This window comes from Rhinoderma darwinii, chromosome 3 (assembly GCF_050947455.1).
Source record: "Rhinoderma darwinii isolate aRhiDar2 chromosome 3, aRhiDar2.hap1, whole genome shotgun sequence".
In the NCBI taxonomy this organism is placed as follows: Eukaryota; Metazoa; Chordata; class Amphibia; order Anura; family Rhinodermatidae; genus Rhinoderma; species Rhinoderma darwinii.
This window is the reverse complement of record NC_134689.1, coordinates 412,615,938-412,636,323: the sequence shown is the minus strand read 5'-3', so window position 1 is coordinate 412,636,323 and position 20,386 is coordinate 412,615,938. Positions and strand designations below refer to the sequence as shown.

The following is a 20,386-nucleotide window of genomic DNA, read 5'->3' as shown; positions in this document are numbered from 1 at the left end:
GGAAAATGAGCCAAACTGACAGGATAAAGGGGTTGTTGACTTGGAGTGAGAAGGGAACAATAGGAATTATTTGAGTTTTCAAGCTCAAATATAATCTGGTGAAAAGAGGAGGAATGGGTAAACAAAGATAAGTTAGAATTTATGGCCACAAAGAGCACTTTTATCCTATAACGCTCAACCTTTGAAAGTGCAAGACTAGTAAAAGGTTTTTTCCCATACCGGGAGTCGAACCCGGGCCACCTGGGTGAAAACCAGGAATCCTAACCGCTAGACCATACGGGAGCAGTTATTAAGTATAATGAGTCATGGACTAAGAAAAAGTGGGAATAAAGAAAATATATATATTTTTTTTCATTTTGCCGCTTTGAGCTTGTCTACAAACATCTGGTGGTTGCCTCGTTAGCGCAGTAGGAAGCGTGTCAGTCTCATAATCTGAAGGTCGTGAGTTCGATCCTCACACGAGGCACTGTTCAGTGAGTTTTTGTCTTCCTCCATTCATGCAGGAAATCGGGTATTTCTGCCGAAACGTTTTTAATATATGAGGAAAGTGTTGTTGATTTCCTTGTCATTTTTGAGTGAGTAGAAGAGATGGGAATGATTTGAGCTTTAAATCCAAAATAGGATCTTGCCTAAAAAGAAACAATATTAAAGCAAAGTCCCAATCAGATTGGGTGAAATAGTCTGATGGTTTCTTATTTATTGGCGAAACTAGTTCATTAAAAAAAGGAAAATGAGCCAAACTGACAGGATAAAGGGGTTGTTGACTTGGAGTGAGAAGGGAACAATAGGAATTATTTGAGTTTTCAAGCTCAAATATAATCTGGTGAAAAGAGGAGGAATGGGTAAACAAAGATAAGTTAGAATTTATGGCCACAAAGAGCACTTTTATCCTATAACGCTCAACCTTTGAAAGTGCAAGACTAGTAAAAGGTTTTTTCCCATACCAGGAGTCGAACCCGGGCCACCTGGGTGAAAACCAGGAATCCTAACCGCTAGACCATATGGGAGCAGTTTTTAAGTATAATGAGTCATGGACTAAGAAAAAGTGGGAATAAAGAAAATATATATATTTTTTTTCATTTTGCCGCTTTGAGCTTGTCTACAAACATCTGGTGGTTGCCTCGTTAGCGCAGTAGGAAGCGTGTCAGCTTCATAATCTGAAGGTCGTGAGTTCGATCCTCACACGAGGCACTGTTCAGTGAGTTTTTGTCTTCCACCATTCATGCAGGAAATCGGGTATTTCTGCCGAAACGTTTTTAATATATGAGGAAAGTGTTGTTGATTTCCTTGTCATTTTTGAGTGAGTAGAAGAGATGGGAATGATTTGAGCTTTAAATCCAAAATAGGATCTTGCCTAAAAAGAAACAATATTAAAGCAAAGTCCCAATCAGATTGGGTGAAATAGTCTGATGGTTTCTTATTTATTGGCGAAACTAGTTCATTAAAAAAAGGAAAATGAGCCAAACTGACAGGATAAAGGGGTTGTTGACTTGGAGTGAGAAGGGAACAATAGGAATTATTTGAGTTTTCAAGCTCAAATATAATCTGGTGAAAAGAGGAGGAATGGGTAAACAAAGATAAGTTAGAATTTATGGCCACAAAGAGCACTTTTATCCTATAACGCTCAACCTTTGAAAGTGCAAGACTAGTAAAAGGTTTTTTCCCATACCGGGAGTCGAACCCGGGCCACCTGGGTGAAAACCAGGAATCCTAACCGCTAGACCATACGGGAGCAGTTATTAAGTATAATGAGTCATGGACTAAGAAAAAGTGGGAATAAAGAAAATATATATATTTTTTTTCATTTTGCCGCTTTGAGCTTGTCTACAAACATCTGGTGGTTGCCTCGTTAGCGCAGTAGGAAGCGTGTCAGTCTCATAATCTGAAGGTCGTGAGTTCGATCCTCACACGAGGCACTGTTCAGTGAGTTTTTGTCTTCCTCCATTCATGCAGGAAATCGGGTATTTCTGCCGAAACGTTTTTAATATATGAGGAAAGTGTTGTTGATTTCCTTGTCATTTTTGAGTGAGTAGAAGAGATGGGAATGATTTGAGCTTTAAATCCAAAATAGGATCTTGCCTAAAAAGAAACAATATTAAAGCAAAGTCCCAATCAGATTGGGTGAAATAGTCTGATGGTTTCTTATTTATTGGCGAAACTAGTTCATTAAAAAAAGGAAAATGAGCCAAACTGACAGGATAAAGGGGTTGTTGACTTGGAGTGAGAAGGGAACAATAGGAATTATTTGAGTTTTCAAGCTCAAATATAATCTGGTGAAAAGAGGAGGAATGGGTAAACAAAGATAAGTTAGAATTTATGGCCACAAAGAGCACTTTTATCCTATAACGCTCAACCTTTGAAAGTGCAAGACTAGTAAAAGGTTTTTTCCCATACCGGGAGTCGAACCCGGTCCACCTGGGTGAAAACCAGGAATCCTAACCGCTAGACCATATGGGAGCAGTTATTAAGTATAATGAGTCATGGACTAAGAAAAAGTGGGAATAAAGAAAATATATATATTTTTTTTCATTTTGCCGCTTTGAGCTTGTCTACAAACATCTGGTGGTTGCCTCGTTAGCGCAGTAGGAAGCGTGTCAGCTGCATAATCTGAAGGTCGTGAGTTCGATCCTCACACGAGGCACTGTTCAGTGAGTTTTTGTCTTCCTCCATTCATGCAGGAAATCGGGTATTTCTGCCGAAACGTTTTTAATATATGAGGAAAGTGTTGTTGATTTCCTTGTCATTTTTGAGTGAGTAGAAGAGATGGGAATGATTTGAGCTTTAAATCCAAAATAGGATCTTGCCTAAAAAGAAACAATATTAAAGCAAAGTCCCAATCAGATTGGGTGAAATAGTCTGATGGTTTCTTATTTATTGGCGAAACTAGTTCATTAAAAAAAGGAAAATGAGCCAAACTGACAGGATAAAGGGGTTGTTGACTTGGAGTGAGAAGGGAACAATAGGAATTATTTGAGTTTTCAAGCTCAAATATAATCTGGTGAAAAGAGGAGGAATGGGTAAACAAAGATAAGTTAGAATTTATGGCCACAAAGAGCACTTTTATCCTATAACGCTCAACCTTTGAAAGTGCAAGACTAGTAAAAGGTTTTTTCCCATACCGGGAGTCGAACCCGGGCCACCTGGGTGAAAACCAGGAATCCTAACCGCTAGACCATATGGGAGCAGTTATTAAGTATAATGAGTCATGGACTAAGAAAAAGTGGGAATAAAGAAAATATATATATATTTTTTCATTTTGCCGCTTTGAGCTTGTCTACAAACATCTGGTGGTTGCCTCGTTAGCGCAGTAGGACGCGTGTCAGTCTCACAATCTGAAGGTTGTGAGTTCGATCCTCACACAAGGCACTGTTCAGTGAGTTTTTGTCTTCCTCCATTCATGCAGGAAATTGGGTATTTCTGCCGAAACGTTTTTAATATATGAGGAAAGTGTTGTTGATTTCCTTGTCATTTTTGAGTGAGTAGAAGAGATGGGAATGATTTGAGCTTTAAATCCAAAATAGGATCTTGCCTAAAAAGAAACAATATTAAAGCAAAGTCCCAATCAGATTGGGTGAAATAGTCTGATGGTTTCTTATTTATTGGCGAAACTAGTTCATTAAAAAAAGGAAAATGAGCCAAACTGACAGGATAAAGGGGTTGTTGACTTGGAGTGAGAAGGGAACAATAGGAATTATTTGAGTTTTCAAGCTCAAATATAATCTGGTGAAAAGAGGAGGAATGGGTAAACAAAGATACGTTAGAATTTATGGCCACAAAGAGCACTTTTATCCTATAACGCTCAACCTTTGAAAGTGCAAGACTAGTAAAAGGTTTTTTCCCATACCGGGAGTCGAACCCGGGCCACCTGGGTGAAAACCAGGAATCCTAACCGCTAGACCATACGGGAGCAGTTATTAAGTATAATGAGTCATGGACTAAGAAAAAGTGGGAATAAAGAAAATATATATATTTTTTTTCATTTTGCCGCTTTGAGCTTGTCTACAAACATCTGGTGGTTGCCTCGTTAGCGCAGTAGGAAGCGTGTCAGCTTCATAATCTGAAGGTCGTGAGTTCGATCCTCACACAAGGCACTGTTCAGTGAGTTTTTGTCTTCCTCCATTCATGCAGGAAATCGGGTATTTCTGCCGAAACGTTTTTAATATATGAGGAAAGTGTTGTTGATTTCCTTGTCATTTTTGAGTGAGTAGAAGAGATGGGAATGATTTGAGCTTTAAATCCAAAATAGGATCTTGCCTAAAAAGAAACAATATTAAAGCAAAGTCCCAATCAGATTGGGTGAAATAGTCTGATGGTTTCTTATTTATTGGCGAAACTAGTTCATTAAAAAAAGGAAAATTAGCCAAACTGACAGGATAAAGGGGTTGTTGACTTGGAGTGAGAAGGGAACAATAGGAATTATTTGAGTTTTCAAGCTCAAATATAATCTGGTGAAAAGAGGAGGAATGGGTAAACAAAGATAAGTTAGAATTTATGGCCACAAAGAGCACTTTTATCCTATAACGCTCAACCTTTGAAAGTGCAAGACTAGTAAAAGGTTTTTTCCCATACCGGGAGTCGAACCCAGGCCACCTGGGTGAAAACCAGGAATCCTAACCGCTAGACCATACGGGAGCAGTTATTAAGTATAATGAGTCATGGACTAAGAAAAAGTGGGAATAAAGAAAATATATATATTTTTTTTCATTTTGCCGCTTTGAGCTTGTCTACAAACATCTGGTGGTTGCCTCGTTAGCGCAGTAGGAAGCGTGTCAGTCTCATAATCTGAAGGTCGTGAGTTCGATCCTCACACGAGGCACTGTTCAGTGAGTTTTTGTCTTCCTCCATTCATGCAGGAAATTGGGTATTTCTGCCGAAACGTTTTTAATATATGAGGAAAGTGTTGTTGATTTCCTTGTCATTTTTGAGTGAGTAGAAGAGATGGGAATGATTTGAGCTTTAAATCCAAAATAGGATCTTGCCTAAAAATAAACAATATTAAAGCAAAGTCCCAATCAGATTGGGTGAAATAGTCTGATGGTTTCTTATTTATTGGCGAAACTAGTTCATTAAAAAAAGGAAAATGAGCCAAACTGACAGGATAAAGGGGTTGTTGACTTGGAGTGAGAAGGGAACAATAGGAATTATTTGAGTTTTCAAGCTCAAATATAATCTGGTGAAAAGAGGAGGAATGGGTAAACAAAGATAAGTTAGAATTTATGGCCACAAAGAGCACTTTTATCCTATAACGCTCAACCTTTGAAAGTGCAAGACTAGTAAAAGGTTTTTTCCCATACCAGGAGTCGAACCCGGGCCACCTGGGTGAAAACCAGGAATCCTAACCGCTAGACCATATGGGAGCAGTTTTTAAGTATAATGAGTCATGGACTAAGAAAAAGTGGGAATAAAGAAAATATATATATTTTTTTTCATTTTGCCGCTTTGAGCTTGTCTACAAACATCTGGTGGTTGCCTCGTTAGCGCAGTAGGAAGCGTGTCAGCTGCATAATCTGAAGGTCGTGAGTTCGATCCTCACACGAGGCACTGTTCAGTGAGTTTTTGTCTTCCTCCATTCATGCAGGAAATCGGGTATTTCTGCCGAAACGTTTTTAATATATGAGGAAAGTGTTGTTGATTTCCTTGTCATTTTTGAGTGAGTAGAAGAGATGGGAATGATTTGAGCTTTAAATCCAAAATAGGATCTTGCCTAAAAAGAAACAATATTAAAGCAAAGTCCCAATCAGATTGGGTGAAATAGTCTGATGGTTTCTTATTTATTGGCGAAACTAGTTCATTAAAAAAAGGAAAATGAGCCAAACTGACAGGATAAAGGGGTTGTTGACTTGGAGTGAGAAGGGAACAATAGGAATTATTTGAGTTTTCAAGCTCAAATATAATCTGGTGAAAAGAGGAGGAATGGGTAAACAAAGATAAGTTAGAATTTATGGCCACAAAGAGCACTTTTATCCTATAACGCTCAACCTTTGAAAGTGCAAGACTAGTAAAAGGTTTTTTCCCATACCGGGAGTCGAACCCGGGCCACCTGGGTGAAAACCAGGAATCCTAACCGCTAGACCATATGGGAGCAGTTATTAAGTATAATGAGTCATGGACTAAGAAAAAGTGGGAATAAAGAAAATATATATATATTTTTTCATTTTGCCGCTTTGAGCTTGTCTACAAACATCTGGTGGTTGCCTTGTTAGCGCAGTAGGACGCGTGTCAGTCTCACAATCTGAAGGTTGTGAGTTCGATCCTCACACGAGGCACTGTTCAGTGAGTTTTTGTCTTCCTCCATTCATGCAGGAAATTGGGTATTTCTGCCGAAACGTTTTTAATATATGAGGAAAGTGTTGTTGATTTCCTTGTCATTTTTGAGTGAGTAGAAGAGATGGGAATGATTTGAGCTTTAAATCCAAAATAGGATCTTGCCTAAAAAGAAACAATATTAAAGCAAAGTCCCAATCAGATTGGGTGAAATAGTCTGATGGTTTCTTATTTATTGGCGAAACTAGTTCATTAAAAAAAGGAAAATGAGCCAAACTGACAGGATAAAGGGGTTGTTGACTTGGAGTGAGAAGGGAACAATAGGAATTATTTGAGTTTTCAAGCTCAAATATAATCTGGTGAAAAGAGGAGGAATGGGTAAACAAAGATACGTTAGAATTTATGGCCACAAAGAGCACTTTTATCCTATAACGCTCAACCTTTGAAAGTGCAAGACTAGTAAAAGGTTTTTTCCCATACCGGGAGTCGAACCCAGGCCACCTGGGTAAAAACCAGGAATCCTAACCGCTAGACCATATGGGAGCAGTTTTTAAGTATAATGAGTCATGGACTAAGAAAAAGTGGGAATAAAGAAAATATATATATTTTTTTTCATTTTGCCGCTTTGAGCTTGTCTACAAACATCTGGTGGTTGCCTCGTTAGCGCAGTAGGAAGCGTGTCAGTCTCATAATCTGAAGGTCGCGAGTTTGATCCTCACACGAGGCACTGTTCAGTGAGTTTTTGTCTTCCTCCATTCATGCAGGAAATCGGGTATTTCTGCCGAAACGTTTTTAATATATGAGGAAAGTGTTGTTGATTTCCTTGTCATTTTTGAGTGAGTAGAAGAGATGGGAATGATTTGAGCTTTAAATCCAAAATAGGATCTTGCCTAAAAAGAAACAATATTAAAGCAAAGTCCCATTCAGATTGGGTGAAATAGTCTGATGGTTTCTTATTTATTGGCAAAACTAGTTCATTAAAAAAAGGAAAATGAGCCAAACTGACAGGATAAAGGGGTTGTTGATTTGGAGTGAGAAGGGAACAATAGGAATTATTTGAGTTTTCAAGCTCAAATATAATCTGGTGAAAAGAGGAGGAATGGGTAAACAAAGATAAGTTAGAATTTATGGCCACAAAGAGCGTTTTTAATTGTTAATTGTTTAATTGTTTTTAATTGTTATCCTATAACGCTCAACCTTTGAAAGTGCAAGACTAGTAAAAGGTTTTTTTCCCATACCGGGAGTCGAACCCGGGCCACCTGGGTGAAAACCAGGAATCCTAACCGCTAGACCATATGGGAGCAGTTATTAAGTATAAAGAGTCATGGACTAAGAAAAAGTGGGAATAAAGAAAATATATATATATTTTTTCATTTTGCCGATTTGAGCTTGTCTACAAACATCTGGTGGTTGCCTCGTTAGCGCAGTAGGAAGCGTGTCAGTCTCATAATCTGAAGGTCGTGAGTTTGATCCTCACACGAGGCACTGTTCAGTGAGTTTTTGTCTTCCTCCATTCATGCAGGAAATCGGGTATTTCTGCCGAAACGTTTTTAATATATGAGGAAAGTGTTGTTGATTTCCTTGTCATTTTTGAGTGAGTAGAAGAGATGGGAATGATTTGAGCTTTAAATCCAAAATAGGATCTTGCCTAAAAAGAAACAATATTAAAGCAAAGTCCCATTCAGATTGGGTGAAATAGTCTGATGGTTTCTTATTTATTGGCAAAACTAGTTCATTAAAAAAAGGAAAATGAGCCAAACTGACAGGATAAAGGGGTTGTTGATTTGGAGTGAGAAGGGAACAATAGGAATTATTTGAGTTTTCAAGCTCAAATATAATCTGGTGAAAAGAGGAGGAATGGGTAAACAAAGATAAGTTAGAATTTATGGCCACAAAGAGCGTTTTTAATTGTTAATTGTTTAATTGTTTTTAATTGTTATCCTATAACGCTCAACCTTTGAAAGTGCAAGACTAGTAAAAGGTTTTTTCCCATACCGGGAGTCGAACCCGGGCCACCTGGGTGAAAACCAGGAATCCTAACCGCTAGACCATATGGGAGCAGTTATTAAGTATAATGAGTCATGGACTAAGAAAAAGTGGGAATAAAGAAAATATATATATTTTTTTTCATTTTGCCGCATTGAGCTTGTCTACAAGCATCTGGTGGTTTCCTCGTTAGCACAGTAGGAAGCGTGTCAGTCTCATAATCTGAAGGTCGTGAGTTCGATCCTCACACGAGGCACTCTTCAGTGAGTTTTTGTCTTCCTCCATTCATGCAGGAAATCGGGTATTTCTGCCGAAACGTTTTTAATATATGAGGAAAGTGTTGTTGATTTCCTTGTCATTTTTGAGTGAGCAGAAGAGATGGGAATGATTTGAGCTTTAAATCCAAAATAGGATCTTGCCTAAAAAGAAACAATATTAAAGCAAAGTCCCAATCAGATTTAATGAAATAGTCAGATGGTTTCTTATTTATTGGCGAAACTAGTTCATTAAAAAAAGGAAAATTAGCTAAACTGACAGGATAAAGGGGTTGTTGACTTGGAGTGAGAAGGGAACAATAGGAATTATTTGAGTTTTCAAGCTCAAATAGGATCTGGTGAAAAGAGGAGGAATGGGTAAACAAAGATAAGTTAGAATTTATGGCCACAAAGAGCACTTTTATCCTATAACGCTCAACCTTTGAAAGTGCAAGACTAGTAAAAGGTTTTTTCCCATACCGGGAGTCGAACCCGAGCCACCTGGGTGAAAACCAGGAATCCTAAACGCTAGACCATATGGGAGCAGTTATTAAGTATAATGAGTCATGGACTAAGAAAAAGTGGGAATAAAGAAAATATATATATTTTTTTTAATTTTGCCGCTTTGAGCTTGTCTACAAACATCTGGTGGTTGCCTCGCTAGCGCAGTAGGAAGCGTGTCAGTCTCATAATCTGAAGGTCGTGAGTTTGATCCTCACCCGAGGCACTGTTCAGTGAGTTTTTGTCTTCCTCCATTCATGCAGGAAATCTGGTTTTTCTGCCGAAACGTTTTTAATATATAAGGAAAGTGTTGTTGATTTCCTTGTCATTTTTGAGTGAGTAGAAGAGATGGGAATGATTTGAGCTTTAAATCCAAAATAGGATCTTGCCTAAAAAGAAACAATATTAAAGCAAAGTCCCAATCAGATTGGGTGAAATAGTCTGATGGTTTCTTATTTATTGGCGAAACTAGTTCATTAAAAAAAGGAAAATGAGCCAAACTGACAGGATAAAGGGGTTGTTGACTTGGAGTGAGAAGGGAACAATAGGAATTATTTGAGTTTTCAAGCTCAAATATAATCTGGTGAAAAGAGGAGGAATGGGTAAACAAAGATAAGTTAGAATTTATGGCCACAAAGAGCACTTTTATCCTATAACGCTCAACCTTTGAAAGTGCAAGACTAGTAAAAGGTTTTTTCCCATACCGGGAGTCGAACACGGGCCACCTGGGTAAAAACCAGGAATCCTAAACGCTAGACCATATGGGAGCAGTTATTAAGTATAATGAGTCATGGACTAAGAAAAAGTGGGAATAAAGAAAATATATATATTTTTTTTCATTTTGCCGCTTTGAGCTTGTCTACAAACATCTGGTGGTTGCCTCGTTAGCGCAGTAGGAAGCGTGTCAGTCTCATAATCTGAAGGTCGTGAGTTCGACCCTCACACGAGGCACTGTTCAGTGAGTTTTTGTCTTCCTCCATTCATGCAGGAAATCTGGTTTTTCTGGCGAAACGTTTTTAATATATGAGGAAAGTGTTGTTGATTTCCTTGTCATTTTTGAGTGAGTAGAAGAGATGGGAATGATTTGAGCTTTAAATCCAAAATAGGATCTTGCCTAAAAAGAAACAATATTAAAGCAAAGTCCCAATCAGATTGGGTGAAATAGTCTGATGGTTTCTTATTTATTGGCGAAACTAGTTCATTAAAAAAAGGAAAATGAGCCAAACTGACAGGATAAAGGGGTTGTTGACTTGGAGTGAGAAGGGAACAATAGGAATTATTTGAGTTTTCAAGCTCAAATATAATCTGGTGAAAAGAGGAGGAATGGGTAAACAAAGATAAGTTAGAATTTATGGCCACAAAGAGCACTTTTATCCTATAACGCTCAACCTTTGAAAGTGCAAGACTAGTAAAAGGTTTTTTCCCATACCGGGAGTCGAACACGGGCCACCTGGGTAAAAACCAGGAATCCTAAACGCTAGACCATATGGGAGCAGTTATTAAGTATAATGAGTCATGGACTAAGAAAAAGTGGGAATAAAGAAAATATATTTTTTTTTTCATTTTGCCGCTTTGAGCTTGTCTACAAATATCTGGTGGTTGCCTCGTTAGCGCAGTAGGAAGCGTGTCAGTCTCATAATCTGAAGGTCGTGAGTTCGATCCTCACACGAGGCACTGTTCAGTGAGTTTTTGTCTTCCTCCATTCATGCAGGAAATCGGGTTTTTCTGGCGAAACGATTTTAATATATGAGGAAAGTGTTGTTGATTTCCTTGTCATTTTTGAGTGAGTAGAAGAGATGGGAATGATTTGAGCTTTAAATCCAAAATAGGATCTTGCCTAAAAAGAAACAATATTAAAGCAAAGTCCCAATCAGATTGGGTGAAATAGTCTGATGGTTTCTTATTTATTGGCGAAACTAGTTCATTAAAAAAAGGAAAATGAGCCAAACTGACAGGATAAAGGGGTTGTTGACTTGGAGTGAGAAGGGAACAATAGGAATTATTTGAGTTTTCAAGCTCAAATAGGATCTGGTGAAAAGAGGAGGAATGGGTAAACAAAGATAAGTTAGAATTTATGGCCACAAAGAGCACTTTTATCCTATAACGCTCAACCTTTGAAAGTGCAAGACTAGTAAAAGGATTTATCCCATACTGGGAGTCGAACCCGGGCCACCTGGGTGAAAACCAGGAATCCTAAACGCTAGACCATATGGGAGCGGTTATTAAGTATAATGAGTCATGGACTAAGAAAAAGTGGGAATAAAGAAAATATATATATTTTTTTTCATTTTGCCGCTTTGAGCTTGTCGACAAACATCTGGTGGTTGCCTCGTTAGCGCAGTAGAAAGCGTGTCAGTCTCATAATCTGAAGGTCGTGAGTTCGATCCTCACACGAGGCACTCTTCAGTGAGTTTTTGTCTTCCTCCATTCATGCAGGAAATCGGGTTTTTCTGGCGAAACGATTTTAATATATGAGGAAAGTGTTGTTGATTTCCTTGTCATTTTTGAGTGAGTAGAAGAGATGGGAATGATTTGAGCTTTAAATCCAAAATAGGATCTTGCCTAAAAATAAACAATATTAAAGCAAAGTCCCAATCAGATTGGGTGAAATAGTCTGATGGTTTCTTATTTATTGGCGAAACTAGTTCATTAAAAAAAGGAAAATGAGCCAAACTGACAGGATAAAGGGGTTGTTGACTTGGAGTGAGAAGGGAACAATAGGAATTATTTGAGTTTTCAAGCTCAAATATAATCTGGTGAAAAGAAGAGGGATGGGTAAACAAAGATAAGTTAGAATTTATGGCCACAAAGAGCACTTTTATCCTATAACGCTCAACCTTTGAAAGTGCAAGACTAGTAAAAGGTTTTTTCCCATACCGGGAGTCGAACCCGGGCCACCTGGGTAAAAACCAGGAATCCTAACCGCTAGACAATATAGGAGCAGCTATTAAGTATAATGAGTCATGGACTAAGAAAAAGTGGGAATAAAGAAAACATATATATTTTTTTTCATTTTGCCGCTTTGAGCTTGTCTACAAACATCTGGTGGTTGCCTCGTTAGCGCAGTAGGAAGCGTGTCAGTCTCATAATCTGAAGGTCGTGAGTTCGATCCTCACACGAGGCACTGTTCAGTGAGTTTTTGTCTTCCTCCACTCATGCAGGAAATCGGGTTTTTCTGCCGAAACGTTTTTAATATATGAGGAAAGTGTTGTTGATTTCCTTGTCATTTTTGAGTGAGTAGAAGAGATGGGAAAGATTTAAACTTTAAATTTAAAATAGGATCTTGCCTAAAAAGAAACAATATTAAAGCAAAGTCCCAATCAGATTGGGTGAAATAGTCTGATGGTTTCTTATTTATTGGCGAAACTAGTTCATTAAAAAAAGGAAAATGAGCCAAACTGACAGGATAAAGGGGTTGTTGACTTGGAGTGAGAAGGGAACAATAGGAATTATTTGAGTTTTCAAGCTCAAATATAATCTGGTGAAAAGAAGAGGGATGGGTAAACAAAGATAAGTTAGAATTTATGGCCACAAAGAGCACTTTTATCCTATAACGCTCAACCTTTGAAAGTGCAAGACTAGTAAAAGGTTTTTTCCCATACCGGGAGTCGAACCCGGGCCACCTGGGTGAAAACCAGGAATCCTAAACGCTAGACCATATGGGAGCAGTTATTAAGTATAATGAGTCATGGACTAAGAAAAAGTGGGAATAAAGAAAATATATATATTTTTTTTCATTTTGCCGCTTTGAGCTTGTCTACAAACATCTGGTGGTTTCCTCGTTAGCGCAGTAGGAAGCGTGTCAGACTCATAATCTGAAGGTCGTGAGTTCGATCCTCACACAAGGCACTGTTCAGTGAGTTTTTGTCTTCCTCCATTCATGCAGGAAATTGGGTATTTCTGCCGAAACGTTTTTAATATATGAGGAAAGTGTTGTTGATTTTCTTGTCATTTTTGAGTGAGTAGAAGAGATGGGAATGATTTGAGCTTTAAATTTAAAATAGGATCTTGCCTAAAAAGAAACAATATTAAAGCAAAGTCCCAATCAGATTGGGTGAAATAGTCTGATGGTTTCTTATTTATTGGCGAAACTAGTTCATTAAAAAAAGGAAAATGAGCCAAACTGACAGGATAAAGGGGTTGTTGACTTGGAGTGAGAAGGGAACAATAGGAATTATTTGAGTTTTCAAGCTCAAATATAATCTGGTGAAAAGAGGAGGAATGGGTAAACAAAGATAAGTTAGAATTTATGGCCACAAAGAGCACTTTTATCCTATAACGCTCAACCTTTGAAAGTGCAAGACTAGTAAAAGTTTTTTTTCCCATACCGGGAGTCGAACCCAGGCCACCTGGGTGAAAACCAGGAATCCTAATCGCTAGACCATTTGGGAGCAGTTATTAAGTATAATGAGTCATGGACTAAGAAAAAGTGGTAATAAAGAAAATATATATATTTTTTTTTCATTTTGCCGCTTTGAGCTTGTCTACAAACATCTGGTGGTTGCCTCGTTAGCACAGTAGGAAGCGTGTCAGTCTCATAATCTGAAGGTCGTGAGTTCGATCCTCACACGAGGCACTGTTCAGTGAGTTTTTGTCTTCCTCCATTCATGCAGGAAATCGGGTATTTCTGCCGAAACGTTTTTAATATATGAGGAAAGTGTTGTTGATTTCCTTGTCATTTTTGAGTGAGTAGAAGAGATGGGAATGATTTGAGCTTTAAATCCAAAATAGGATCTTGCCTAAAAAGAAACAATATTAAAGCAAAGTCCCAATCAGATTGGGTGAAATAGTCTGATGGTTTCTTATTTATTGGCGAAACTAGTTCATTAAAAAAAGGAAAATGAGCCAAACTGACAGGATAAAGGGGTTGTTGACTTGGAGTGAGAAGGGAACAATAGGAATTATTTGAGTTTTCAAGCTCAAATATAATCTGGTGAAAAGAAGAGGGATGGGTAAACAAAGATAAGTTAGAATTTATGGCACTTTTATCCTATAACGCTCAACCTTTGAAAGTGCAAGACTAGTAAAAGGTTTTTTCCCATACCGGGAGTCGAACCCGGGCCACCTGGGTAAAAACCAGGAATCCTAACCGCTAGACCATATAGGAGCAGCTATTAAGTATAATGAGTCATGGACTAAGAAAAAGTGGGAATAAAGAAAACATATATATTTTTTTTCATTTTGCCGCTTTGAGCTTGTCTACAAACATCTGGTGGTTGCCTCGTTAGCACAGTAGGAAGCGTGTCAGTCTCATAATCTGAAGGTCGTGAGTTCGATCCTCACACGAGGCACTGTTCAGTGAGTTTTTGTCTTCCTCCACTCATGCAGGAAATCGGGTTTTTCTGCCGAAACGTTTTTAATATATGAGGAAAGTGTTGTTGATTTTCTTGTCATTTTTGAGTGAGTAGAAGAGATGGGAATGATTTGAGCTTTAAATTTAAAATAGGATCTTGCCTAAAAAGAAACAATATTAAAGCAAAGTCCCAATCAGATTGGGTGAAATAGTCTGATGGTTTCTTATTTATTGGCGAAACTAGTTCATTAAAAAAAGGAAAATGAGCCAAACTGACAGGATAAAGGGGTTGTTGACTTGGAGTGAGAAGGGAACAATAGGAATTATTTGAGTTTTCAAGCTCAAATATAATCTGGTGAAAAGAGGAGGAATGGGTAAACAAAGATAAGTTAGAATTTATGGCCACAAAGAGCACTTTTATCCTATAACGCTCAACCTTTGAAAGTGCAAGACTAGTAAAAGTTTTTTTTCCCATACCGGGAGTCGAACCCAGGCCACCTGGGTGAAAACCAGGAATCCTAATCGCTAGACCATTTGGGAGCAGTTATTAAGTATAATGAGTCATGGACTAAGAAAAAGTGGTAATAAAGAAAATATATATATTTTTTTTTCATTTTGCCGCTTTGAGCTTGTCTACAAACATCTGGTGGTTGCCTCGTTAGCACAGTAGGAAGCGTGTCAGTCTCATAATCTGAAGGTCGTGAGTTCGATCCTCACACGAGGCACTGTTCAGTGAGTTTTTGTCTTCCTCCATTCATGCAGGAAATCGGGTATTTCTGCCGAAACGTTTTTAATATATGAGGAAAGTGTTGTTGATTTCCTTGTCATTTTTGAGTGAGTAGAAGAGATGGGAATGATTTGAGCTTTAAATCCAAAATAGGATCTTGCCTAAAAAGAAACAATATTAAAGCAAAGTCCCAATCAGATTGGGTGAAATAGTCTGATGGTTTCTTATTTATTGGCGAAACTAGTTCATTAAAAAAAGGAAAATGAGCCAAACTGACAGGATAAAGGGGTTGTTGACTTGGAGTGAGAAGGGAACAATAGGAATTATTTGAGTTTTCAAGCTCAAATATAATCTGGTGAAAAGAAGAGGGATGGGTAAACAAAGATAAGTTAGAATTTATGGCACTTTTATCCTATAACGCTCAACCTTTGAAAGTGCAAGACTAGTAAAAGGTTTTTTCCCATACCGGGAGTCGAACCCGGGCCACCTGGGTAAAAACCAGGAATCCTAACCGCTAGACCATATAGGAGCAGCTATTAAGTATAATGAGTCATGGACTAAGAAAAAGTGGGAATAAAGAAAACATATATATTTTTTTTCATTTTGCCGCTTTGAGCTTGTCTACAAACATCTGGTGGTTGCCTCGTTAGCGCAGTAGGAAGCGTGTCAGTCTCATAATCTGAAGGTTGTGAGTTCGATCCTCACACGAGGCACTGTTCAGTGAGTTTTTGTCTTCCTCCACTCATGCAGGAAATCTGGTTTTTCTGCCGAAACGTTTTTAATATATGAGGAAAGTGTTGTTGATTTCCTTGTCATTTTTGAGTGAGTAGAAGAGATGGGAAAGATTTAAACTTTAAATTTAAAATAGGATCTTGCCTAAAAAGAAACAATATTAAAGCAAAGTCCCAATCAGATTGGGTGAAATAGTCTGATGGTTTCTTATTTATTGGCGAAACTAGTTCATTAAAAAAAGGAAAATGAGCCAAACTGACAGGATAAAGGGGTTGTTGACTTGGAGTGAGAAGGGAACAATAGGAATTATTTGAGTTTTCAAGCTCAAATATAATCTGGTGAAAAGAAGAGGGATGGGTAAACAAAGATAAGTTAGAATTTATGGCACTTTTATCCTATAACGCTTAACCTTTGAAAGTGCAAGACTAGTAAAAGGTTTTTTCCCATACCGGGAGTCGAACCCGGGCCACCTGGGTAAAAACCAGGAATCCTAACCGCTAGACCATATAGGAGCAGCTATTAAGTATAATGAGTCATGGACTAAGAAAAAGTGGGAATAAAGAAAACATATATATTTTTTTTCATTTTGCCGCTTTGAGCTTGTCTACAAACATCTGGTGGTTGCCTCGTTAGCGCAGTAGGAAGCGTGTCAGTCTCATAATCTGAAGGTCGTGAGTTCGATCCTCACACGAGGCACTGTTCAGTGAGTTTTTGTCTTCCTCCACTCATGCAGGAAATCGGGTTTTTCTGCCGAAACGTTTTTAATATATGAGGAAAGTGTTGTTGATTTCCTTGTCATTTTTGAGTGAGTAGAAGAGATGGGAAAGATTTAAACTTTAAATTTAAAATAGGATCTTGCCTAAAAAGAAACAATATTAAAGCAAAGTCCCAATCAGATTGGGTGAAATAGTCTGATGGTTTCTTATTTATTGGCGAAACTAGTTCATTAAAAAAAGGAAAATGAGCCAAACTGACAGGATAAAGGGGTTGTTGACTTGTAGTGAGAAGGGAACAATAGGAATTATTTGAGTTTTCAAGCTCAAATATAATCTGGTGAAAAGAAGAGGGATGGGTAAACAAAGATAAGTTAGAATTTATGGCACTTTTATCCTATAACGCTCAACCTTTGAAAGTGCAAGACTAGTAAAAGGTTTTTTCCCATACCGGGAGTCGAACCCGGGCCACCTGGGTAAAAAACAGGAATCCTAACCGCTAGACCATATGGGAGCAGCTATTAAGTATAATGAGTCATGGACTAAGAAAAAGTGGGAATAAAGAAAACATATATATTTTTTTTCATTTTGCCGCTTTGAGCTCGTCTACTAACATCTGGTGGTTGCCTCGTTAGCGCAGTAGGAAGCAAGTCAGTCTCATAATCTGAAGGTCGTGAGTTCGATCCTCACACGAGGCACTGTTCAGTGAGTTTTTGTCTTCCTCCACTCATGCAGGAAATCGGGTTTTTCTGCCGAAACGTTTTTAATATATGAGGAAAGTGTTGTTGATTTCCTTGTCATTTTTGAGTGAGTAGAAGAGATGGGAAAGATTTAAACTTTAAATTTAAAATAGGATCTTGCCTAAAAAGAAACAATATTAAAGCAAAGTCCCAATCAGATTGGGTGAAATAGTCTGATGGTTTCTTATTTATTGGCGAAACTAGTTCATTAAAAAAAGGAAAATGAGCCAAACTGACAGGATAAAGGGGTTGTTGACTTGGAGTGAGAAGGGAACAATAGGAATTATTTGAGTTTTCAAGCTCAAATATAATCTGGTGAAAAGAAGAGGGATGGGTAAACAAAGATAAGTTAGAATTTATGGCACTTTTATCCTATAACGCTCAACCTTTGAAAGTGCAAGACTAGTAAAAGGTTTTTTCCCATACCGGGAGTCGAACCCGGGCCACCTGGGTAAAAACCAGGAATCCTAACCGCTAGACCATATGGGAGCAGCTATTAAGTATAATGAGTCATGGACTAAGAAAAAGTGGGAATAAAGAAAACATATATATTTTTTTTCATTTTGCCGCTTTGAGCTCGTCTACTAACATCTGGTGGTTGCCTCGTTAGCGCAGTAGGAAGCAAGTCAGTCTCATAATCTGAAGGTCGTGAGTTCGATCCTCACACGAGGCACTGTTCAGTGAGTTTTTGTCTTCCTCCACTCATGCAGGAAATCGGGTATTTCTGCCGAAACGTTTTTAATATATGAGGAAAGTGTTGTTGATTTCCTTGTCATTTTTGAGTGAGTAGAAGAGATGGGAATGATTTGAGCTTTAAATCCAAAATAGGATCTTGCCTAAAAAGAAACAATATTAAAGCAAAGTCCCAATCAGATTGGGTGAAATAGTCTGATGGTTTCTTATTTATTGGCGAAACTAGTTCATTAAAAAAAGGAAAATGAGCCAAACTGACAGGATAAAGGGGTTGTTGACTTGGAGTGAGAAGGGAACAATAGGAATTATTTGAGTTTTCAAGCTCAAATATAATCTGGTGAAAAGAAGAGGGATGGGTAAACAAAGATAAGTTAGAATTTATGGCACTTTTATCCTATAACGCTCAACCTTTGAAAGTGCAAGACTAGTAAAAGGTTTTTTCCCATACCGGGAGTCGAACCCGGGCCACCTGGGTAAAAACCAGGAATCCTAACCGCTAGACCATATAGGAGCAGCTATTAAGTATAATGAGTCATGGACTAAGAAAAAGTGGGAATAAAGAAAACATATATATTTTTTTTCATTTTGCCGCTTTGAGCTTGTCTACAAACATCTGGTGGTTGCCTCGTTAGCGCAGTAGGAAGCGTGTCAGTCTCATAATCTGAAGGTTGTGAGTTCGATCCTCACACGATGCACTGTTCAGTGAGTTTTTGTCTTCCTCCACTCATGCAGGAAATCTGGTTTTTCTGCCGAAACGTTTTTAATATATGAGGAAAGTGTTGTTGATTTCCTTGTCATTTTTGAGTGAGTAGAAGAGATGGGAAAGATTTAAACTTTAAATTTAAAATAGGATCTTGCCTAAAAAGAAACAATATTAAAGCAAAGTCCCAATCAGATTGGGTGAAATAGTCTGATGGTTTCTTATTTATTGGCGAAACTAGTTCATTAAAAAAAGGAAAATGAGCCAAACTGACAGGATAAAGGGGTTGTTGACTTGGAGTGAGAAGGGAACAATAGGAATTATTTGAGTTTTCAAGCTCAAATATAATCTGGTGAAAAGAAGAGGGATGGGTAAACAAAGATAAGTTAGAATTTATGGCACTTTTATCCTATAACGCTTAACCTTTGAAAGTGCAAGACTAGTAAAAGGTTTTTTCCCATACCGGGAGTCGAACCCGGGCCACCTGGGTAAAAACCAGGAATCCTAACCGCTAGACCATATAGGAGCAGCTATTAAGTATAATGAGTCATGGACTAAGAAAAAGTGGGAATAAAGAAAACATATATATTTTTTTTCATTTTGCCGCTTTGAGCTTGTCTACAAACATCTGGTGGTTGCCTCGTTAGCGCAGTAGGAAGCGTGTCAGTCTCATAATCTGAAGGTCGTGAGTTCGATCCTCACACGAGGCACTGTTCAGTGAGTTTTTGTCTTCCTCCACTCATGCAGGAAATCGGGTTTTTCTGCCGAAACGTTTTTAATATATGAGGAAAGTGTTGTTGATTTCCTTGTCATTTTTGAGTGAGTAGAAGAGATGGGAAAGATTTAAACTTTAAATTTAAAATAGGATCTTGCCTAAAAAGAAACAATATTAAAGCAAAGTCCCAATCAGATTGGGTGAAATAGTCTGATGGTTTCTTATTTATTGGCGAAACTAGTTCATTAAAAAAAGGAAAATGAGCCAAACTGACAGGATAAAGGGGTTGTTGACTTGGAGTGAGAAGGGAACAATAGGAATTATTTGAGTTTTCAAGCTCAAATATAATCTGGTGAAAAGAAGAGGGATGGGTAAACAAAGATAAGTTAGAATTTATGGCACTTTTATCCTATAACGCTCAACCTTTGAAAGTGCAAGACTAGTAAAAGGTTTTTTCCCATACCGGGAGTCGAACCCGGGCCACCTGGGTAAAAACCAGGAATCCTAACCACTAGACCATATGGGAGCAGCTATTAAGTATAATGAGTCATGGACTAAGAAAAAGTGGGAATAAAGAAAACATATATATTTTTTTTCATTTTGCCGCTTTGAGCTCGTCTACTAACATCTGGTGGTTGCCTCGTTAGCGCAGTAGGAAGCAAGTCAGTCTCATAATCTGAAGGTCGTGAGTTCGATCCTCACACGAGGCACTGTTCAGTGAGTTTTTGTCTTCCTCCACTCATGCAGGAAATCGGGTTTTTCTGCCGAAACGTTTTTAATATATGAGGAAAGTGTTGTTGATTTCCTTGTCATTTTTGAGTGAGTAGAAGAGATGGGAAAGATTTAAACTTTAAATTTAAAATAGGATCTTGCCTAAAAAGAAACAATATTAAAGCAAAGTCCCAATCAGATTGGGTGAAATAGTCTGATGGTTTCTTATTTATTGGCGAAACTAGTTCATTAAAAAAAGGAAAATGAGCCAAACTGACAGGATAAAGGGGTTGTTGACTTGGAGTGAGAAGGGAACAATAGGAATTATTTGAGTTTTCAAGCTCAAATATAATCTGG

General features: G+C 38.0%; 21 non-coding genes across 21 annotated transcripts; 9 read left to right on the top strand and 12 right to left on the bottom strand.

The window, feature by feature from the left end:
- Window positions 1-210: 210 nt before the first annotated feature.
- On the bottom strand, window positions 211-282 carry TRNAE-UUC (transfer RNA glutamic acid (anticodon UUC)). The gene has a single exon. It is a non-coding gene; the product is annotated as a tRNA-Glu (tRNA).
- A 111-nt stretch (window positions 283-393) lies between these two features.
- On the top strand, window positions 394-466 carry TRNAM-CAU (transfer RNA methionine (anticodon CAU)). The gene has a single exon. It is a non-coding gene; the product is annotated as a tRNA-Met (tRNA).
- Window positions 467-935: 469 nt separating this feature from the next.
- Window positions 936-1,007, bottom strand: TRNAE-UUC (transfer RNA glutamic acid (anticodon UUC)). Its single transcript has one exon. It is a non-coding gene; the product is annotated as a tRNA-Glu (tRNA).
- A 653-nt stretch (window positions 1,008-1,660) lies between these two features.
- On the bottom strand, window positions 1,661-1,732 carry TRNAE-UUC (transfer RNA glutamic acid (anticodon UUC)). The gene has a single exon. It is a non-coding gene; the product is annotated as a tRNA-Glu (tRNA).
- A 111-nt stretch (window positions 1,733-1,843) lies between these two features.
- TRNAM-CAU (transfer RNA methionine (anticodon CAU)) lies at window positions 1,844-1,916 on the top strand. Its single transcript has one exon. It is a non-coding gene; the product is annotated as a tRNA-Met (tRNA).
- A 469-nt stretch (window positions 1,917-2,385) lies between these two features.
- TRNAE-UUC (transfer RNA glutamic acid (anticodon UUC)) lies at window positions 2,386-2,457 on the bottom strand. Its single transcript has one exon. It is a non-coding gene; the product is annotated as a tRNA-Glu (tRNA).
- Window positions 2,458-3,110: 653 nt separating this feature from the next.
- On the bottom strand, window positions 3,111-3,182 carry TRNAE-UUC (transfer RNA glutamic acid (anticodon UUC)). The gene has a single exon. It is a non-coding gene; the product is annotated as a tRNA-Glu (tRNA).
- A 653-nt stretch (window positions 3,183-3,835) lies between these two features.
- TRNAE-UUC (transfer RNA glutamic acid (anticodon UUC)) lies at window positions 3,836-3,907 on the bottom strand. Its single transcript has one exon. It is a non-coding gene; the product is annotated as a tRNA-Glu (tRNA).
- Window positions 3,908-4,560: 653 nt separating this feature from the next.
- TRNAE-UUC (transfer RNA glutamic acid (anticodon UUC)) lies at window positions 4,561-4,632 on the bottom strand. Its single transcript has one exon. It is a non-coding gene; the product is annotated as a tRNA-Glu (tRNA).
- Window positions 4,633-4,743: 111 nt separating this feature from the next.
- Window positions 4,744-4,816, top strand: TRNAM-CAU (transfer RNA methionine (anticodon CAU)). The gene has a single exon. It is a non-coding gene; the product is annotated as a tRNA-Met (tRNA).
- A 469-nt stretch (window positions 4,817-5,285) lies between these two features.
- TRNAE-UUC (transfer RNA glutamic acid (anticodon UUC)) lies at window positions 5,286-5,357 on the bottom strand. The gene has a single exon. It is a non-coding gene; the product is annotated as a tRNA-Glu (tRNA).
- A 653-nt stretch (window positions 5,358-6,010) lies between these two features.
- TRNAE-UUC (transfer RNA glutamic acid (anticodon UUC)) lies at window positions 6,011-6,082 on the bottom strand. Its single transcript has one exon. It is a non-coding gene; the product is annotated as a tRNA-Glu (tRNA).
- A 1,411-nt stretch (window positions 6,083-7,493) lies between these two features.
- Window positions 7,494-7,565, bottom strand: TRNAE-UUC (transfer RNA glutamic acid (anticodon UUC)). Its single transcript has one exon. It is a non-coding gene; the product is annotated as a tRNA-Glu (tRNA).
- Window positions 7,566-8,250: 685 nt separating this feature from the next.
- TRNAE-UUC (transfer RNA glutamic acid (anticodon UUC)) lies at window positions 8,251-8,322 on the bottom strand. Its single transcript has one exon. It is a non-coding gene; the product is annotated as a tRNA-Glu (tRNA).
- A 1,561-nt stretch (window positions 8,323-9,883) lies between these two features.
- On the top strand, window positions 9,884-9,956 carry TRNAM-CAU (transfer RNA methionine (anticodon CAU)). Its single transcript has one exon. It is a non-coding gene; the product is annotated as a tRNA-Met (tRNA).
- A 650-nt stretch (window positions 9,957-10,606) lies between these two features.
- On the top strand, window positions 10,607-10,679 carry TRNAM-CAU (transfer RNA methionine (anticodon CAU)). Its single transcript has one exon. It is a non-coding gene; the product is annotated as a tRNA-Met (tRNA).
- A 1,377-nt stretch (window positions 10,680-12,056) lies between these two features.
- On the top strand, window positions 12,057-12,129 carry TRNAM-CAU (transfer RNA methionine (anticodon CAU)). The gene has a single exon. It is a non-coding gene; the product is annotated as a tRNA-Met (tRNA).
- A 469-nt stretch (window positions 12,130-12,598) lies between these two features.
- TRNAE-UUC (transfer RNA glutamic acid (anticodon UUC)) lies at window positions 12,599-12,670 on the bottom strand. The gene has a single exon. It is a non-coding gene; the product is annotated as a tRNA-Glu (tRNA).
- Window positions 12,671-15,665: 2,995 nt separating this feature from the next.
- On the top strand, window positions 15,666-15,738 carry TRNAM-CAU (transfer RNA methionine (anticodon CAU)). Its single transcript has one exon. It is a non-coding gene; the product is annotated as a tRNA-Met (tRNA).
- A 642-nt stretch (window positions 15,739-16,380) lies between these two features.
- On the top strand, window positions 16,381-16,453 carry TRNAM-CAU (transfer RNA methionine (anticodon CAU)). Its single transcript has one exon. It is a non-coding gene; the product is annotated as a tRNA-Met (tRNA).
- Window positions 16,454-19,240: 2,787 nt separating this feature from the next.
- On the top strand, window positions 19,241-19,313 carry TRNAM-CAU (transfer RNA methionine (anticodon CAU)). The gene has a single exon. It is a non-coding gene; the product is annotated as a tRNA-Met (tRNA).
- Window positions 19,314-20,386: the final 1,073 nt, after the last annotated feature.